Source organism: Anser cygnoides, chromosome 5 (assembly GCF_040182565.1).
Source record: "Anser cygnoides isolate HZ-2024a breed goose chromosome 5, Taihu_goose_T2T_genome, whole genome shotgun sequence".
In the NCBI taxonomy this organism is placed as follows: Eukaryota; Metazoa; Chordata; class Aves; order Anseriformes; family Anatidae; genus Anser; species Anser cygnoides.
Window position 1 is genome coordinate 8511929 of NC_089877.1, and position 18826 is coordinate 8530754.

The window sequence follows — 18826 nt, forward strand, 5'->3', positions numbered from 1 at the left end:
CATGTAAAGTATCAAGAAAAAAAGTGCGTTGTTATTACTGCCAAGAATATATAGTAATTCAAAATTATTAAAATGGTTGAGAAATAGCTTGGTAGTGCATTTAAATCATCGTGCTTCTGGACACAAACTACCAATACTAAAAATGGAAGCAACCTTTCTGGAAAGGCAAATTATTCTGTAATTGCTTGTAGCTTAGTTTCTTCTTTCACACATCAGAATTTTAAAGACTTTATCCTCATCATTAAGAATAATATGTGACACCGAAGAGAAAATCACATTTCTTCCATATTACGTCTTTTATCTTCTTCAGGTTAATCCAACATGAAACATTATTTGGGTACTTTCTCCTTCTGTTCTTATTTGAATGGACACAATGCCACTAGGTTTGCGAAAGAAAAAAAAAAATTAAATGTGTTTTCTGGATTAAAATATGTCACAAATACATTCTAATTTTATTATCTAGTGCTTTTTTCTTTTTTTTCCCCCTTAGGGCTGAGCTAGCTTTTTTATCTAGAATTTTGAGGTGACTTCAGCTAGTTTTTTGATGTACAACAGCAAAGACAAGTACATTAGATCTCTAGATAGCATTTTATAAACATCAAGTTAAAGAATTTTAATTATGTAAGAATAATAAAATGAAGAAGACGGATGTTCTTTCAAAATAGTAGGTGACATTTGCTAAGTGATTTCAAAAGCACCTAGGAACCAAGGCCCATTACAAGTTGATGGGAGAGTTTTAATCTTATTGATTTATTGCTGTGTTCTCAGTTATAGTACAAGTAGCAGACTGGTTAGATAAATACGGCTTTACGATTAGACAAATAGGATTTCAAATAACTGGTTGTGCTTCCTTGCCTTTCCTATAAAGCTAAGCAGGTGGGATATTTATGATGGGTGTTCTGGAAAAAAGTGTTTGAACAATGTGTGGAATGCTCAAGGTTATTGAATCAGTGTCATATTTTTCCTTGCTTTGACTGTTAAAAGGTAAAGCCAAATTTCAAAAAAAATCCAGATTATCTTGGCAATGACAATGTTTTTCTTTTCTTCTAATTCAGCTCCGTTAATTATATGAAATAGGTTTGGTGGTCTTAATAGAGCTTGCACTAGAGAAGTTGAAGAAACAGAGCTCTTGGCATCATCCCAAGAACAGTGCTGGCTGACATGTGCAGTCACTCACTTCTGAGAGGAAAAGTGTCATTTATTCATCCATTTTACCTCCCAGTTCAATGCTTGTATTTTCCTTCCATTTTATTTTTCGATGGCTTTATTCTGTGAAGCACACAAATGTTTCCTGGGACTTTCCTACACAGATTTATTAAATTTCATTACCAGGGCATCTTTCCTGGATTTATACTGAATATTGACATTACTTATTTCAAGCTGCTCTTCTTCATCATACCTCATATACGGTTTTAGATGATTCTTTGTGGTAGTTATGGTTCCTAGAAGTTGACCCCTTTTGTCAAATCTGCAGAAGTCTCTGAGGAGCATGAAAAAGGATTGCATAGGTAGAAGAAATCTGCTCTAATGGCTGCTGATCTAAAGGGTTATATAGACAAATGGGGTGTTACACAGAACTAGCCAACCTGTACCATTTTATGAACTGGAGAAACTTGGAGAAAGTGCGAGGAAGTACCCAAACTTTTTTTTTCTCTCTCCATTGAATGGGTACTAATGAACACTTTTTCAAATGTTCTTTTTTAAATAAGCACTTAAATTTCTTCATTTGATTGTAGGCCTCATTTAAATGAATGATATTGGCTATTTTAATATTTTTAGGCTTCATAGTTTTAAGTTGAAATCATGTTCTCTTCCAGTAAAAAGACTTAAAAACTCTTAATGAAGATCTCATTCTTTGTTATAGAAGTCAGTAACTGTAAAGAGAATGTTATTGATACTATAGGTAGTGCACTGGGCAGCTCATTTATGGAAACTTTAGATTGTATATAAATGTAGTGGTCTGTCAAGACAATCGAAGTTGAATTGGCCTTTCATATGTGAAGTTTAGAACTTTTTAGATGCATTAAATTAACTACGATCTTAAGCATCTCTTGAATCAGTGCAAATAGAAGCCACACTACACAATAGAGCCTTTGTATTGGACAAATTGTAACGATGTTCTGTGTTCTACTGTCTGATAACTAACTGTAGATATTTGTTTATTTACTCCTCTTGGTAATTTATCAAGGGAATACAGATTTCCAGGGGAGATTCAGCTCTGATGCCAGAGTTGATCAGCATGTATTTTGAAGGTTGAAGAAACAACATATGGTTACTGAAATACAGTATGTGAATATATCAACTTGTATATGAATGATTTTATAACAACCAGGCACCTCCCGCTTCCATAATTACCAGGGTCCTTTGCACAGAAAGCAGTGACAATGACTAATAGGCACAAGCAGATTTTTATTGCTGGAGCTGGAGTGTGGACTCAAAAATGTGTTTAGTTTAGAGGCTATAATAAGTACACTTGTTTCTATGGATTTTACTGTTAAAATAACTTTTCTAGGTCTTGAAGCTGAGAAGCTAGGCCACAGTGGGTTCAGGAGTTCATCATGAACTCTGTTGTAATTTAATTTCAATTAGCAAAAACTAGGTAAAAGAAAGGTAAAAAGAGGGCAGAGCCTAAAAATCAAAGAGTGAAAAACAGATCTAACACCAAGGAAAGCAGAAGATGAATACAGGGAAGTGATTAAAGAAAAAAAGAAAAAAAGGAAAACAATAAGAAAAGATATGTAATCCTGCAATGGTCTGTCCAGTTCCTGACAGCCTAGCTCTCCAAGGATGCTTTATAAGTAATAGGGACATCCCTTTAGCTCACCAAATAGAAAAAGAGGAAATATCAAAACTAAATTGTGTTTAGTTTGCTCTGTAATAGTTAATATTTTCTAATGTGTCATTTTTTAGACTTTATCACACCTATGTTTTATAGTATGTACTTTCTGGGCAAAATTTTGTAATTACATAGAAGGAAATATGTAGAAAATGATAAATCTCTACTATGCTTGACGTTTTTTTCTGAGTATCACTCCATTTTTAAATATAGCCACAGAGCTCTTTGCCATATATTACCATCTATTGTGTCCCTCATTTCAAAGAAAATTTGTCATATTATGAATATTAATTTGATCTTGCTGATAGATTTTGACAGTAATATTTAGTTTTCAATAGAACTTTTCACCTGACAACTGCAAAGGACTTTACAAATCAAGATAAGTACTTTCTTTTTACAGGTGGGAAAACTGAAGCACAGCTATATTAAGTGATTTGTCAAAGGCTAGCAAGAAACAATCTGTATTTCTTATCTGTAGACAGTGCTAGACTCTAAGTTATCTGCATAGAGGATTCCACAATAAAACTAGAATTTGTCTTTGTAATATACCAAATTGTTTTATTTTACATTTATTCTTCCAAGGCTATTTTAATTATAATGTGGAATCAAAGAGTATACACTTCATCGGTTCAATCATTAAGATGTTTAAGGGACTGAAGTATCACTTTTATGAGGAAAGGCAGACTGTGCTAGGACTGTTCAGCCTGGAGAAGAGAAGGCTCGGGGGATCTTATCACTGCCTATAAATATCTTAAGGGAGAGTGTAAAGCAGACACCGCCAGGCTCTTTTCAGTGCTGCCCAGTGAATTTAGGAGTGTCTACACTGGTATCCTTACACAAAAGATGCAGAGTGTAAGCTAAGTAAGGAGCTATGTTTTCAAAGAGGAATAGATCTTCTTTGTACCTATTTTAATTGACACTGCATGAATAATAACCATGTCTGCAGGTAGGAATCCAGTGTTGTTCTGCATATGCTTATGGTATCCTATGGGTTTCTGGCTGCAGCTCCAGGGTGACATTGGATCTCTCCTAGATCGTTACATCTTGCACAGGTGTCTTGGCAGAAATTGCCTATGCTTATGCCCCCAAGTTACACCCTGTTATTCCTGACCATATTATCCTAACAGCAGTATGTCAATTTATATCTACTGCTGCAGAATCTTTGTGCATGTCATTACTGAAAAAACTAGACTATCTAAAGCAAACTTTGAACTCCTTTCTGTTTACAGTAGGCTACAACCTAACAGAGAAGGATTAGTCAAACGTTCTAGATGTGAGGAGTAATACTAGTAGTTGTTTTTTAAATAACCCATGAAATATGGCTTCTTAGATGGTATGTAACAAAGCAGATGAGTCCTGGAGGAGTCTACTGATTCTGTATGAATTAATTTTGCATGCAGATCCTTTATTACTTGCCAGATCTGGTAGTCTTAGAAAACACTTTCCTTTCTGAATCAGCATTCACAACATATTTGAGAAGTGTCTCCTTCATGGAAACAAATAAAGCTGCCATGCAGAGTCTGAATCCTTGCCCAGTATTCTTATCATTAAGATTTCTCATTTATGACACCAAAACCAGCTGCGATTTCCTATATTAGGAGAGTGAATCTTCGAACTTTGTTTCACTAATAGATGTTTGGTGTCCCCGTTGAGTCCTGCTAGGTGGAAGGATAATATCTGGGATCCTTAGGACTTTCAACACCTGGGTCAGATTTTGCAGTACTGATGAATAGCTGGTAACCACAGAGTACGCGCTGCAGGGAACTCTAGCCCAGCTGTGGAATGCACAGTGGTCCACTGTGGGCTCTGTAACATGGGACGTTTTTGTTCTGGAGACGAGAGGGAGGAGGAACAAATGTGTGCTGGTTAGAGTTGAATTTGAAATGTGATTTTTTGGCAATTTAGAAAGACTTGATCAGGATTGTATGTGGAACGGAGCTGATTCTGCTTTTCAAAGTCGAGGCCAAAAAAAAGCCAACTTGAAAACATAGCTAAGTATTTAAGTCACGGTCATACAGAATGTTGCACTGTACAAAAGTACTCTGACAAGATTGTTCTTGCAGCAAAAGCCATTCCTCATTATTTTCTCCTCGTTATTTTGTCTGAGTCCCTACTAATGTCTGCGTATGCAAAGTCTGTCAAATATAGATAACTCCACCAGTGTAAACACTTAAGATTCCAGGTAACAACACCACCAGGAGTTCAGGAAAAAAGCAGCAGAAGAGTAATAGATTAGCCAAATATTTATCTCAGTAAAATACATGCAAATGCATTTTAGTGCATATTCAAAACCTCATTGCCCGATTATTCTTGTTTTTCTCCAACAAGCGCCTTTACAATAGATCCAAACCCTTTCCAAAATGTAATACCCATATTATTTCCTAGCATAAAACCTTGGTTCATGCATCCACTCCAAGTAAAAGATGTTTTAAGGACATTCAAGTTTGATCCTCCACTTCTGGGTCACTATGCTCATACCCAGAAAGAAAAGTCTGGTGTTGTCTTCCATGTAGCATTTCCCTCTAAGTATTGTGCTTTTTTTAATGCATGCGGGCCTAGTGTCAAAAGTTAGAGCTACAGCAGCAAAAATGGAACAACTTGCCCTGTGACTTATGGAAGGAGGGACATGCCATGTGACATTATTGCTCTAATCATCTCCTTTTTCTTCATCTTTTTTTGATGACTTTTGATCATACCTCTGCTTTAATGCACTATTAGAACATTCTTGTATTTCTCAGAGCTTGGTCCTTGTTCTTGGAGCCCAGCTATCCCATTGGGCCCATTGTGCAGCCGCAGGGTACCGGTGTACTACTGGGAGAGACAGACTAGCTCTGCATTACCATGGCTGTTGGCATTGCCTTGAAACTGCAGCTGAATCAGTAGAAATCCCCTCAGCTGACAGCCCTCTTGATGCAAACAATATGCCTTAACATGTCTGTTAACAGTTCTTCATCCAGATCGTAGCTTGCCAAAATGGGGACCTTGTAATCCATATCTACAAAAATCCATAGATTTTTAGAAATCCATATATATACCATATATATATTTATATCTATAGAAAATAGATAGAGTAGTGTATAGAAATAGTGTATAGAAAATCCATATATATATTTATATCTATATCTATATATATATATGAGCCTGTTTATATACATCACTCTTTTAGTTTCAGTTAAAGGATACCTAAAGATTTTTCTAGGCTGGAGTATATTGACCATATTTTTGCTTCTTGTTTTTCACATTGTGACTGGGAGTATAGGCATTCCCATTATATAAATGTCTGTTTTCATCTGTTACAGTGCTGTTTTACATTCCCACGGCAAGTGAAGTACCAGCAAGTGATCTTTTAGAGGTGACATATGTATTCATTGTGTTTCCTAATGCTTCTACTCTTTGCCTTAAAACGTGTGCAGTGTGATCACATGGTATTAAACAACGGATATTTTGCATCTTAGAATGTATGCCAGTGGCTGGTAAAATAATCTGTTTATGCCTCTCTTATATCCCATAAGATTATTGTGATAAGTGTTTGGAATGAAACACCAGGATATCACTTTTAACATTTTCTGTTGATTTAGAATCCTCTTTGTAAGCTGCTACATAGTACCTTTTCATATATTACTTATTATAATAGCAGAACTGTTCCAGTAGGATATCATGACTACAGTTTATAAGAAATTATAAGGGCATCAATGGCACAGAGTAACATACAGAAACCTGTCATATAGGGAAGGTGGACTTGATAGATCTACTATTGTATTTATATCAATGCAGTCATACAAGATATTTCCTGTAGAAGATGTTAAGTTTGTTGAAAGACAGTGAATGGTAAATATTGTAAACTTTGTTCCACTTTATAGGAATCTACATTGTTCAACTGATGCGTTTAAAATTTTAGATCTTGAAAATAATAACAACACTGTATTTGTCTTTGTAACTTGGTCTTCTTCAACATCTTGATTTTTTTTTTCTGCAAAAGGTCTTTTTTAAAGGGAAAAAAGTCTTTTGTTTTAAATAATTTACTATCTTACTGTCTTCATTCACAATGCCTTAGTTTTCACAAGTCCTTTTCTGAATAGCAAATTGTAGCATTTATTTAGTCAACGTGTTGGATTTGATCATAACTTGCCAAAGTATAGTCTTTTTCAAAACTCTAGACTACAGGAGACAGAGGAATTAATACAAATGTTAAAAATGATGGGTCATATGCTGCTCTCATCTGAGGTATTTAAGAGTATCAGTTGTGGTGTTGTTGACTGCAGGCTGCACAGGCCTCAAAAACATGCGGCTGGAGGTCTGGTTTTTCTGAGAATTGTACCAGAACTCCCACCAGCTTTAAAACAGTGACAATTCCCCCCGTGCGTCAACTGCACAATCAGTGATATGGGGCTGCATTATTTAGGGGAGGGTCTGAACATAAAATTGCTCGTCTGCACGTGTGCAAGCACATTCTATGTTGCATGTGAAATAATGTTCATTCAGCTGTACAGTTTAATGAAAGGTAACTCATTAAAAGTGGGGGTTAATCAAATCCATCAAAAAAAAAGAAAAAGCTTTCATGTATGTAATATATAAGGGGACATATTTTGCTCTGAAGTCACAAGAGCATCTGGTACATGAGCCTCTTTTTTCGAATACTAACTGATAAAGACCATCTTTTCTCCAATACACATCTCACTTATTCCTCTGAGATTAGTTCCAGGGATAGTGCAAAGACTTGTAAAATGAGTCTCTGAACGTTACGTATTATAATTTTTGGAACATGGTTCTGAAGAGAAACTGCCTTTTCAAAATTCAACTTCTTGAGATGAGAATTTTTTTCATGAGAATGCATTCTTACACTTGTATACGAATTTCATGTGCAAATTAGAGGGCCAAGAGTTCATATTTCTGAGTGATACTTATTTTATAGCTACAAAAATTACACTCATGGCTGATAATATTGCCTTCAATTGTAATGCCTTAAAGAGTTTTTGCTGGTTTCCAACAGGAAGAGAAATACTTTGTTTTAAAGTTGATAAAAAGATTAGTTTTTTCTACTTGCTCTCAATATCAGTAATTATAAAATGTCCATCCGTGTAATTTGCTCATCAAAATTACTTTTAAAAGCCTGTTGTTTAGCTAATTCTTAAATTTCCAAATTCATGGTAGGCAAATATAGACGGGTAGCTATCTACAATAAAGCAAAAATTATTGATTTATAAACAGAACTTATATATTTACTTGTGACTTAATGCCTTTTTCTCATTTACATTATATGATTGTTTATATAAGACCTGTTCCACTATAGTATACTACTTTCTGATTTCTTGAATTCTATCTAAAAATAGAAATAAAATATTTACTTTAAGCGTGCTAACCAATACAATATTTTTCATCACTAAGCAATGCCTTTTTATTTGCAAGTATGCTTGTTTGTATTCTGAAATTGGAAAAATCCCCTTATGTAGATTTCCCATGCCAAATGTTTACAAGGGCAAAAGGAATATAAAACAAAGGCAATTTTTAGGATTTTGTTAAGATTCATGTTTATCACAGTGTGGACAAAAATGCAAAAAAGCATTTTCTTATCTATTCCTGTTACATTAGAAAAGTTCATGCCCTGCTCTTAGCATTTTCCAACACAGCTGTAGAGTAGTTTAAAGCCTATTTTTTAAATAAGTGATGCTCAATTTGTCTTTGATGATCCGCATGATTCAGGTGAGATGGGAGCACGGTCGGGCCCTTATTTGCATAAAAATTAATCACAGAAAAATGTAAATTGATAAAATTTTGCCTGGCTTTTCCCCCCTATTCGAGAACCCATGGATGGCTCCCAGAAGCAATCATCTCAGTATGGTGCCGCATTGGATGCTATACAAATGATCACATTTGTGTTGAATACTCACTCATTTAAATGTCAGCACTGATGGGGCGGTACATCAGTAGAAAAAAATGAAAAATAAATACACAGCAGCTGAAGACCATCAAATCTGTGGGCACTCTTTAGAGATATATGATCTAATGTGAAAAAATTGTAGATTAATTATCCTTTTTCAAAAAGGTAATTGTTTTAGGATCACAGCAGAAAAAAAATCTGCAATTTATTTGGAATCAAACAAAAACCAGTGATGTTAAATACGTCATTACATCATTGTGTTTATTAGAAGGCTACAATTAATTCCTGAGGCTCCTCTGGTCTCCAGAACTGCATAAAATGAAACAAAAGAGCATTGCTATTAATTTTCAAGCACCCTAATCCTGCAAATAACTCGCCCAACAAAAATAAAGTAGTAACAATTTGAAAGTAAAAACTTTGTAGTTTTATTATTTGCAATGTATTTTTTTATTTTTCTAAACTATATACTTGCATGACATTGCTGTGGTATAGTGGCATCTCGCAATCCTTTATGAATTTGTCATCCTTTCAAAGGAAATAAATAATTTTTCCCATTTCATCTGTGTAACTGCAGCATAGGTATTGTACCAAAATTACAAAAGCTTCCAAGAGTAAGCAACACAGAATCCTGCCACTTCTCTAATTTTTTATTAGAGAACTTAATTTGTGTCTGCTTCCTTATGGTATAAATTTCAAATGGGGAGTAAATAAATTGGGTACTCTGTCTATCGCTCCGAAACACTGTTTTTGACTGAGCTAAATCCAGCATAGACAGAGGAAATGGTAGTTTACACTTTTTTTCTTTTTCACCTTCTGGCTTTAAGAAGCAATCTCTAGAAAATTACAGCAACACAAGGACTTCTGTAATTTATAATCATCCATAATAGGTCAGCCACAGTGCATTAGATTAGTGCATTAGATCTTCAGGGGTTGGAATGCAGTGTTTCAGCAATGCAGCGTGAGTCTGAACAGAAAGCAGAAATTTAAAAAGCCGTTTGTTATGCCTGCACTGTATAGCTTTGAATATTAAGTAGTTTTCGCTATAAAAAAAATAAACATTTTGGGTATACTTATGTTTCCTTTTTTCTAGTTTTTTTTTTTTTTTGTGGTGGTGGTTTTTGTTTTTTACTTAGAGGGACATGACAGTACTTGGATATGTGAATTATCAGGGAAGCACCCCCACTTTAATACACGTGCCTTACCTTCCATATTGACTGTGCCAGTAGATTAAGACGTATCTAATGCACATTTAAAAAAAAAAAAAAAAAAACTTTTTACATTTACATTTTACAGAACTGCTTCTGACTTTTTGCAACTATATTAAATGCAGAGCAGTAATTCTACTTAGAACAATATATCTTATGTTTTTTGTGTTTTGCTATTGAAATCCATGGTTCAAATCCTGGCTGCGTCGAAATCAGTGGGAGTTTTGCTAGTGATTTCACTTGCCAGGGGTTTCACTTCAACAAGAATTTCACTAAGGGTATACATTTATTTTTCTGAAACGTATGGTAGTTTCTCTGTGAATGTAATTATATTTTTATGTTGTAAATGATACTGTGTGGGAACAGAATATATGGCTGATGATCTGAATATTATCTGATAGCATACATGAGAATGCTGATGTGCCCCTGTTGGGGGGTTTTGCAGAGATTGTATGGATGGGAATTTAACCCCATACTGGAGGGTTGGGGATTTTTTGCGATTGTTATCCTTTACAGTGTTCATGTGTATAACTGTCAGCCTTGGTACCTTTGCTGTATCCTTATTCTTCATATTTCAGCTGAGCTCTTTGAGTGCTTTTGTTGCTACTGACCTAGTAGGCATGCAGATGCTTCTTATACTCCTCTATGTAATAATGAATCTTCCTTTTATCTCATGCCTAGAAAGTGGCTCATGTTTTTGTCCTTTACTATATTCCTGCTACATTCAACTCTTAAATATTGATTGCTGTCAACAAGTGGCTACATGTATAATCTGGAAATAATCTGCCAGAAAAAGCAGGTTTAGATTATACACAGCATGAAGGATTCAGTGTGCAGGGAGGAAACTGTGACCAGGAGCAGGAACATGACTGACATGTGGTCAACAAATACACGGTGCATATAACATATGCACCACACAGTTGACTTGAGAGTATCTACACCCCAGATAGCTACTCGTGATTCTGCATACTGGTTTTTTTTCCAGACTCCGTCAGTTCTGACTGTATAATACCTGCTTTCATTCTTATAAAACTGGGTATCTCACCTCTTTGGGTCCTGTCCCCTCCCCAGCATTACAAAGGGAGAATAGAACAAAGATGGACTTCTGACACACACACGTCTTCTCCCTTTCAGAGTAAACCGTGACGTCTAAACCTATCATTGCCATGAGGTTCTTAAGGAATGATACAATTAAGAGCAGCGCTGTGGATGCCACGTACCACTGCAAATCTGCAACATAATACAGTGTTTTGTAGCTGTATTGGACTTCTGTGATGGATGTTCTCATAGATACATTAAGAAGATAAAGGAAAATCTCAAAAATATTTTTTAGATGCAAAGAGGAAAGGAATTTTCCTTTTTTTTTCTCCATCAGCCCCTGCATGCAGAGCACAGAATTGCTTATCTAGTCAAGTATATCGGAGAGTTATTTATGAGGAGCATTAAGACCAGCTATGTCTAAAAAAAAAAAAAAAAAGTGACTTACAGTGGATGGAAAGGAGAATTTTTTCTATCATTGTTCATGAAGTTGAAATATTTTGTAAGCAGTAAACATCACATACAAATTTGAAAACACGAGTTGATTTTAGCTTAGATTTCATACTGTCATCTTTCCAAGTCTATTACAAAAAGTGATTAGATTTTCCAGAGCACCAGCAGTTCCTGCTTATTTCTATGCTACTCATTAGAGAGTCTTTCAAAATCTGACTACTCTTCAGTATGGAATTCAGAGTGCAACTTCAAACACCAAGGTTTGAAAACTTTAGTCTGTATTTAAAAACAAACAAAAAAAGACAAAAAGGCAAAGAAGGGAAGTTTTCTACTTAACAAGTCCATTTATAAAACTCCCCCCCCCCCCGAAAAGTAGAACTAGATTCAAGTTAGCAGTAATAAGTAGTCCAATTATGTGAAATATGGAATATATGAATGAGTCATTGAGAAAATGGAACTAACAGAGAAAGCTAGATTTTTCATTAATTTGCCAAGACTAAAATATTTATAAGCTGGTGGTAAAATACGCTGGAAGGACAACCTGGAAGTTTTTCCAGTAACCATCACAAACTAGAAACACAAATCCTGCATGCTGTGAAAGTTACCCAAAGATGTCCTCTTTGGTCTGTTTCATGTGATCAGTTACACTTAGGCTGTTGTGTTCAGGTTCTATGTCAGTATTTGTAATGCTTTAAAGACTACGATCTTATTAAAACATGTAAGAGCCTTCAATAACAGCTAGAAAAAATTGCAATCCTATGGATACTTAGACTGAGTCAGATGGAAGCACATATTAATCACAGAAGTTTCTTTCTTCCAGTATTAAATTATATTATAGATCATTTTGGTGAATGTTTACCAGGCTGGTCAATGTCCATTAAGTCAATTCAGCTGCTGACTTTCTGACCCTCAAACAGCCTGCTCAATTCTCTTTTTTTCCCCTCACACTAGGCAAAAGTCTGTAGGACAGCTACAGAGACCGCAGCGTCATGTTCTTTAAGAATGGTTATCTTCATTGCTTGAACAGCAACCCTGCATTTGAAAAGGCTTTGCTGCCCTTTTCTTAAGCATGGATGGGTTGTCTGAAGGGTGGATGCAAAAAAGACAAAGCCAGACTCCTTTCAGTGGTGCCCAGTGCCAGGACAAGAGGCAATGGGCACAAACTGGCACACAGGAGTTTCCCTCTGACCATCAGGAGGCACTTCTGTGCTGTGCAGGTGGAGGAGCACTGGCACAGGTTGCCCAGGGAGGCTGTGGGGTCTTCCCTCCCTGAAGATCTTCAAAAGCCGTCTGGACAAGTTCCTGGGCAACCTGCTCTGGGTGTCCCTGCTTGAGCAAGGGTGTGGACCAAATGGCCTGCAGAGGTCCCTTCCAACCCCTAACCAACCAGTCTGTTATTCATTGAACAGATGTCATGAACAGCTTGTATCAGCACAGTAACAACCAATACTTCTCTTCCTTTTCTCTTTGGAAGAGGCAATAGTGCAAAGAAACCTAAAGGAATCAACCCAAGCTACATAAATTCCAGCCGCTTACTGACCACGATCAAACCCCAGCAGCCTGCAGGGAAATTTGCCAAACCTTTCCAATGGTTCTGCTAACTTAAACAGATGTTTCCAAGAGGATCCTTTTGGATGCAGACTCCCAATATGCTTTCATAGACTATATAGATTAATAGACTACAGTCGGCTACAGCTAGGCTCAGCCAAATTCAAAACTTTGAAATTTGATTGCCATTGGGAAATTAGCCCACGCTCCCATTTAGTGTGGTAAACACATTTTAACTCAAAACAACTTCATTGCTAGGAGATCCCATCTTTTAGACAATAAGGAGATAGTACACCAGAGTAAGAACTCCATCTGCATTTGTTTCAGCAGCTTAAATAAAACAGCTTACTTTTGCCTGCTTTTTAACTTGTACTATTTTTATAATTTGGAAATATGTCAGATTTGCAGGCTGTATTATGTAATCACTTGCTTCTAGATACGTTGTCTCACATTGATGCAATAAACCTCCTTAAATTGCTAACCACTTTAAATTTTAGGCTGAATATCTGCAAAGTGGTCTCCTGGCAGTTGTTTAGTTGTGTGCACTTATCTTTGTTGGCTTTTCTCTTCTAGTGCATCCTAACTAGTTCAAAACTAGTTCATATGAAGTTAAAGATGGGCACAGAGCATATGATATCAATCATTGGTCATGACTGACATGTGAAAACTCTCCAGCTGCTAACTGGAAGACCGTTCTGTGGTAAGGATAATTAAATATGCTATGATAGGCTTAATAAATCAAGTTAATGTGGGGAAAGTAAATTACTGTGTATGGATTTTTCTGTTGTTGTTTATTTTTATTTCCAGGAATTTCAAAAGTATTGATTTCACAAAGGCTGAGGTTTTTAATTGAGTATGTATTTTCTAGTTATAAAAAATAAATAAATAAATAAAAATTAAGAACATGGTAAGGATGTTTTTTATGGCTCAAGAAAAAATGCAGTCAGAGTTACCATTGGTAAGTAAATTTCACGCATATTAGGCCTTGAAAGAAAGCTCTGGTACTTTGTTTATAGTTTGCCTGGAGTTTTGTGATTTACGTATGCATACACGTGTGAAAGAGATTCAGGGAGACCTGCTACCTACTCAAAGCATGAATAATTTTATTTTACTTTCTTTGTTATAGCTACTAAAAAAAAATGTAACCTTGCAATCTGTAATGAAGTGAATGGAAAAGTGAAATCATGCTAACCGGCAGTAACTGTGGTACAGCAGCTAGAAAATGTATGTTAGCAAGCATTGTGTGAATCACTGTCTCCACCTAGTGCTGCTAAAAGAAATTACACCTCTAAAGCCTCTGGTAGGTGAAGTTGCAGACGGGATTCTACAATGATAAAACTTTTTGTACGTATCTAGTCATAACAGTTGCAGTCATTAATGCCATTATAGTTTTAAATATGCCAGTTTTATAAAAGGCAACTATAAGGGCTTATAATCTGTCTATAAAGATTCACGATTTGTTGAAATTTGCCAGCATAATAGCGTTTTCTGCAAAGACCTTTTGGCATATTCTACAAATGTTCATTAACAGTAAGGCAGATAATTTGTCAGAAGCTTCACAGAACTATTCATATGCTACTAAGGGTCTACTTCAAGAGCCTCTTCCTAGTGACATTGGGAACAGAAGAAAAATCAAGGTAAGATCAATTTTCAGCTACCAAAGTATGTAAATTAATGACTCACTCATACATTATAGACAGTGCTCTGAGTCAGGAGAAATAGGTGGTAGTGCACAGCTTAGTTCAGGGAGTTAACACTGATACATAACAGCTTACTAACTGAAATAATCTCTATTGTAATTTTTACAAAATCTCGTACTTCGATACCAGGTTAAAAACTAGTTGGAAATTCCATGTTGCCTACATTACCTCCTCCACATTACTGAGAAACTTTCAAATGTAACAGAAAATTCATGTGCAATAGAATTTGTTCCTATGCATGAAACATCTGCAACACAGACCTTCAGCTTTATTCTTAGTTTAAGAGAGATTATTTTGCCACCATCCCAAAAGTAATAGAAGTATGAAGACAAACAGTGACTTCAATCTGCAACAAACCTTAGATTTTCACACACTTGTAAGGTGTTCTTACTACAAGTTTCAATCTTGGCTCCCTACACTGAACTTAGCACCTGTTCCAGGAATTAGCTTGTCTCTTTTTAAGGAATTATAGATGCATGTAACTGTGTGAAGTTCTGTGCATTGATTTGAGCAACCTGGTCTAGTGGAAGGTTTCCCTGCCCAGGGCAGAGGAGTTGGAATTAGCTGATCTTTAAGGTCCCTCCCAACCCAAACCGTTCTATGATTCTATGATACTTACCCTAACAGACTCTATTATTTGGCATAAGAGGGGACCGGGAGCTCTTATAAAATGTTACGGCATTCTAAAAGGCTCAAAATCATACGTAGTTTCATGAGATTTTTTGGTGGGTAGACTGTAAAAAAATAAAGTCCTCTTTCTATAGTGTGAAGGTAATAATGAGGAAAATCCATCACAACTGTAACTTTTATCTAACCCACTTTTATCTTTCTAGATAATTTTAAACACATTTTTTTCTGATTATGAACTGTAACTAATTTATCTAATCTTGCTCAAATTAGATAGTGTCACATCTCACCAATTTAGTAGAACAGTTTGTAAACTCATGTATTAACGATTTAAATCAAGATTAACATTATAAATCTTTGTGCTGTGAGTTATAACAGGTTAAATAAGACAAGATAAGAATAGCAACAAACATTTTTTTTGCCATTTAAATCAGACTTTGAGCATTGTTTGGATGTGTTTTCACTGGTTATTATACAAAATATATGTATTAAATGAAAAGTTTTTGTCGTTACATTAACCAGACATGAGTCACAGACAAAGAATTTGGGACAACTGTTTTACTGAGTCTGAGCTCTGCCTGGTCAGTATGTGTAATATAAGGCTCTGAGTGTTATCTTAGGTACTTTCCTGCATCTTCAACATTAAGACAAGTTGGACAGTAAAAACAATTGGCTATCAAGATGAACATAAATTTAAAACTAACATAATAGTTTTTCATAATTCAAATAATTTAAAAGGTTCATTTAAATCTCTGAGTTTCACTGTATTGTCATGTGGACCTTTAGATTTCGCCAAGGCATCAGCAGTAGTGCTGTCAGGTAATGATACACAAATCAGTCTTCATTTTGTCTTGGCAATCTAAATGATGAAAATTTTCAACTGTATTAAATCTGGACTTGATAAGATTAGCTTCACTCAAAAAAAAAATTATTGGGAAGTTGAACCAAAAGTAGTTAAGTGTTGTCTGTCAGGCTATGTGGTTTTGGTATCTATCAGAGACTAGTGAATTTGAAACACATTTATTTTGTTCATAGAAAAAACTTCAAATGTTTGTCTCCTCCATGTGTGTTTGAATTTATCTTTTAATTTTTAACTTTTAATTCAAATATTTGAATAGTGAAAGTAAGTCTGAATAATGTGAGAGAACAGATATTTATATATTCATGTAAGCAATAAAAATAGTTTATTTTAAAACCTTTTTTAAAAAAATCTTCCTTGTGAAAATGTGTAGTGTTTTTAAATGAAAGAAATACCACCAAAAAACTAGTGGTTTTGTTTTTGTTTTGTTTTTGTTTGTTTGTCTGGCAGTAGTTTAAAAAAATAAAAATAAAAAATCCAGATTTGTTTACGTAAGTTTCAAAATACCAGTTACGTAAAAATCTGTATAAAATAGCCAGAGAGGTTTCTAATAGCACTTTCCACCAGGGATGTTGTACAGTTACCTCTGATTGTAAAGTTAGGAGGGAAAGTATTCTGCAGGACAGCATAACCCAAATCCTGAAAAGACTTAGTTATGCTTGATTTCAGCAAGCCAATGGAACTCTTAATGGTGGCAATATTAAAATGCATTTCTTGTGTTTGCAGAAGGAAGGTCGTACATAAAACATTGTAAATCCAGTGGAAGGCTTTTTTTGAAACCTCAGATATTTTTTCATGTTTGTTCATTTCATGGTTTTTTTTTTTTATGTTTTTCAAAGGTTGAGAAGCTAGAAACATTTTCCTTTGTCAGTCTGTGTTTATACCAGATTTCATTGCTGCACATAAATGTTTATAATATACTTGTATGCAGTTAACTTTGAATATATGCAGTGTTCTCTGCAACACTAGTAAGTCAAAGCAGAAACTGAGGAGGTTTGTTGAAAGAAATGTACCAAATTCAAATAACGGTTTGCTTTTTCACTGAAAACATTTCTACTAGCCACTTGAAGTGCTGCTGATTCAAAGCCTGTTCACTACTTAAGTCCCCAGTCCAGAATTCTTATCACTTTATGCCTGTGAAACTGCAAGTCTTCTGGAATGGAGATAGAAACAAAAGCAAGGGCCTCCGTCGTTATTCGATGAGATATCACAAATTTGTTAAAGAGACAGTGAGGTGGCAGCAGTTCATTTTAATAGTGGTATGAAATTAATTTATTTGAATGCAGTTAACTTTAACTTGAGTAGATCTTCAAATAGGAAAAAAAAAAAAAAGCTATCAATAACTGTAATGATAAACTTACTCCAAAAGCCACAGTAGCCAAAGTTATCACTTTCCTTATTAAGTAATGAATTTTTCCTTAGTTCAAACAGACTTTGAGTATTACCCTTGTGTTACCCTTTAAGAATATCTTACCTTGTCAAAGGTTTGCATGCACATAGTCTCTTCCTTTGAGTCCCTTCTGTTCATCTCAAAGTAGCTTCTTCATTTCTAAGCAAGAGTTCCTGACATAGGAAGTGCAAGCAATACAAGACTTAGAACGTTTTATTTTTTTTGGTATTTCTTCCTCCATTACTGTTTATATGATCCATGACTGTGAGTCAGGGTACATGGAAAATAAATATTTTCAGTCTAAGTCTGTCAGAAAGTGTTCTCTGCTGGCATAGCTCACGTTCCTTTGGGCAGTTCCTTTTCTGGCTGGTGGTATGCCTTCCACACTAACCTAACCCGCTGAGGCTGTCTGCAGCACTGTTGAGACAGTTGTGGCTTTACATCCAGGACATTTTAACCTATGGCACCCGCAGTGAAAATGCACTTAAAATGTGGCCATTGATTGTTTGGACAGGGACAGAAATCCCGTGTACGTTTCAAATGAAGCAGCACTGGACAGTGGGGTTGGAACTCCTGGCTTGAAAATGAATGTTTTTCCACTCATAGATTTCAGGTAAATAGTTCCTCATGTCTAGCTGTCTTAGTTGAAACTAAGATGATTGTCATTGTTTCAGTGACTCTGAAAAGATTAAAAAGGAAAAAAAAAAAAAAAAATGGAGGTTCATGTGACAGTTTTATTAAGATCAGGCTTGGATCTTCATAAAGTGGGGTTTGCAATACTTGCGGAAATGTGAGTTACTGAAATAACTGTCCTTGTTGGCAATTACCTTATTCTGTAATAACGAACATGCTGACAAATGATTTAATGACTGTGAGGACCATCCTGTCAAAGGTTTTTGCAGCCATTTAAAATGCACACCAATTCTTAAATAATTATTTAAAATTCTCTTAGTAAAACATAGAAAAATGTCTGATTCATTATTTATATGATAATTTTAATCAAGGGGATAGAAAAATGCATTTTACACTTTAATTTTATGTGACAAAAGGATAATTTATATACTGTGAAAAGCTTGGATGTAAAGAATAAGTTAAATACACTGTTTCTCATATTGTTAGCAGAGTTGTTACCTTTTGACCTTCTGTTTGAGATTTTTTAGAACATTTGATGCTTCTCATAATAGTTTAATATTACTTTCTTCACATTGATTAAATACACTTCATACATCACTGAACAATGAGTAACATTCAAATAAGGCTGTCCACTGAACTGCCTGCAAAAATGATAAAGT

At 35.3% G+C, this 18826-nt stretch overlaps 1 long non-coding RNA gene across 1 annotated transcript in view; it reads left to right on the top strand.

Moving 5' to 3' along the window:
• The window catches only part of LOC106033969 (uncharacterized), a 66749-nt gene that overhangs the window by 41120 nt on the left and 6803 nt on the right, over positions 1-18826 (top strand). Inside the window, exons 6-8 of the long non-coding RNA XR_010831930.1 lie at positions 13532-13658; positions 14085-14258; positions 18049-18147. This is a non-coding gene — a long non-coding RNA (uncharacterized lncRNA). The remainder of the gene's footprint in view (positions 1-13531; positions 13659-14084; positions 14259-18048; positions 18148-18826) is intronic.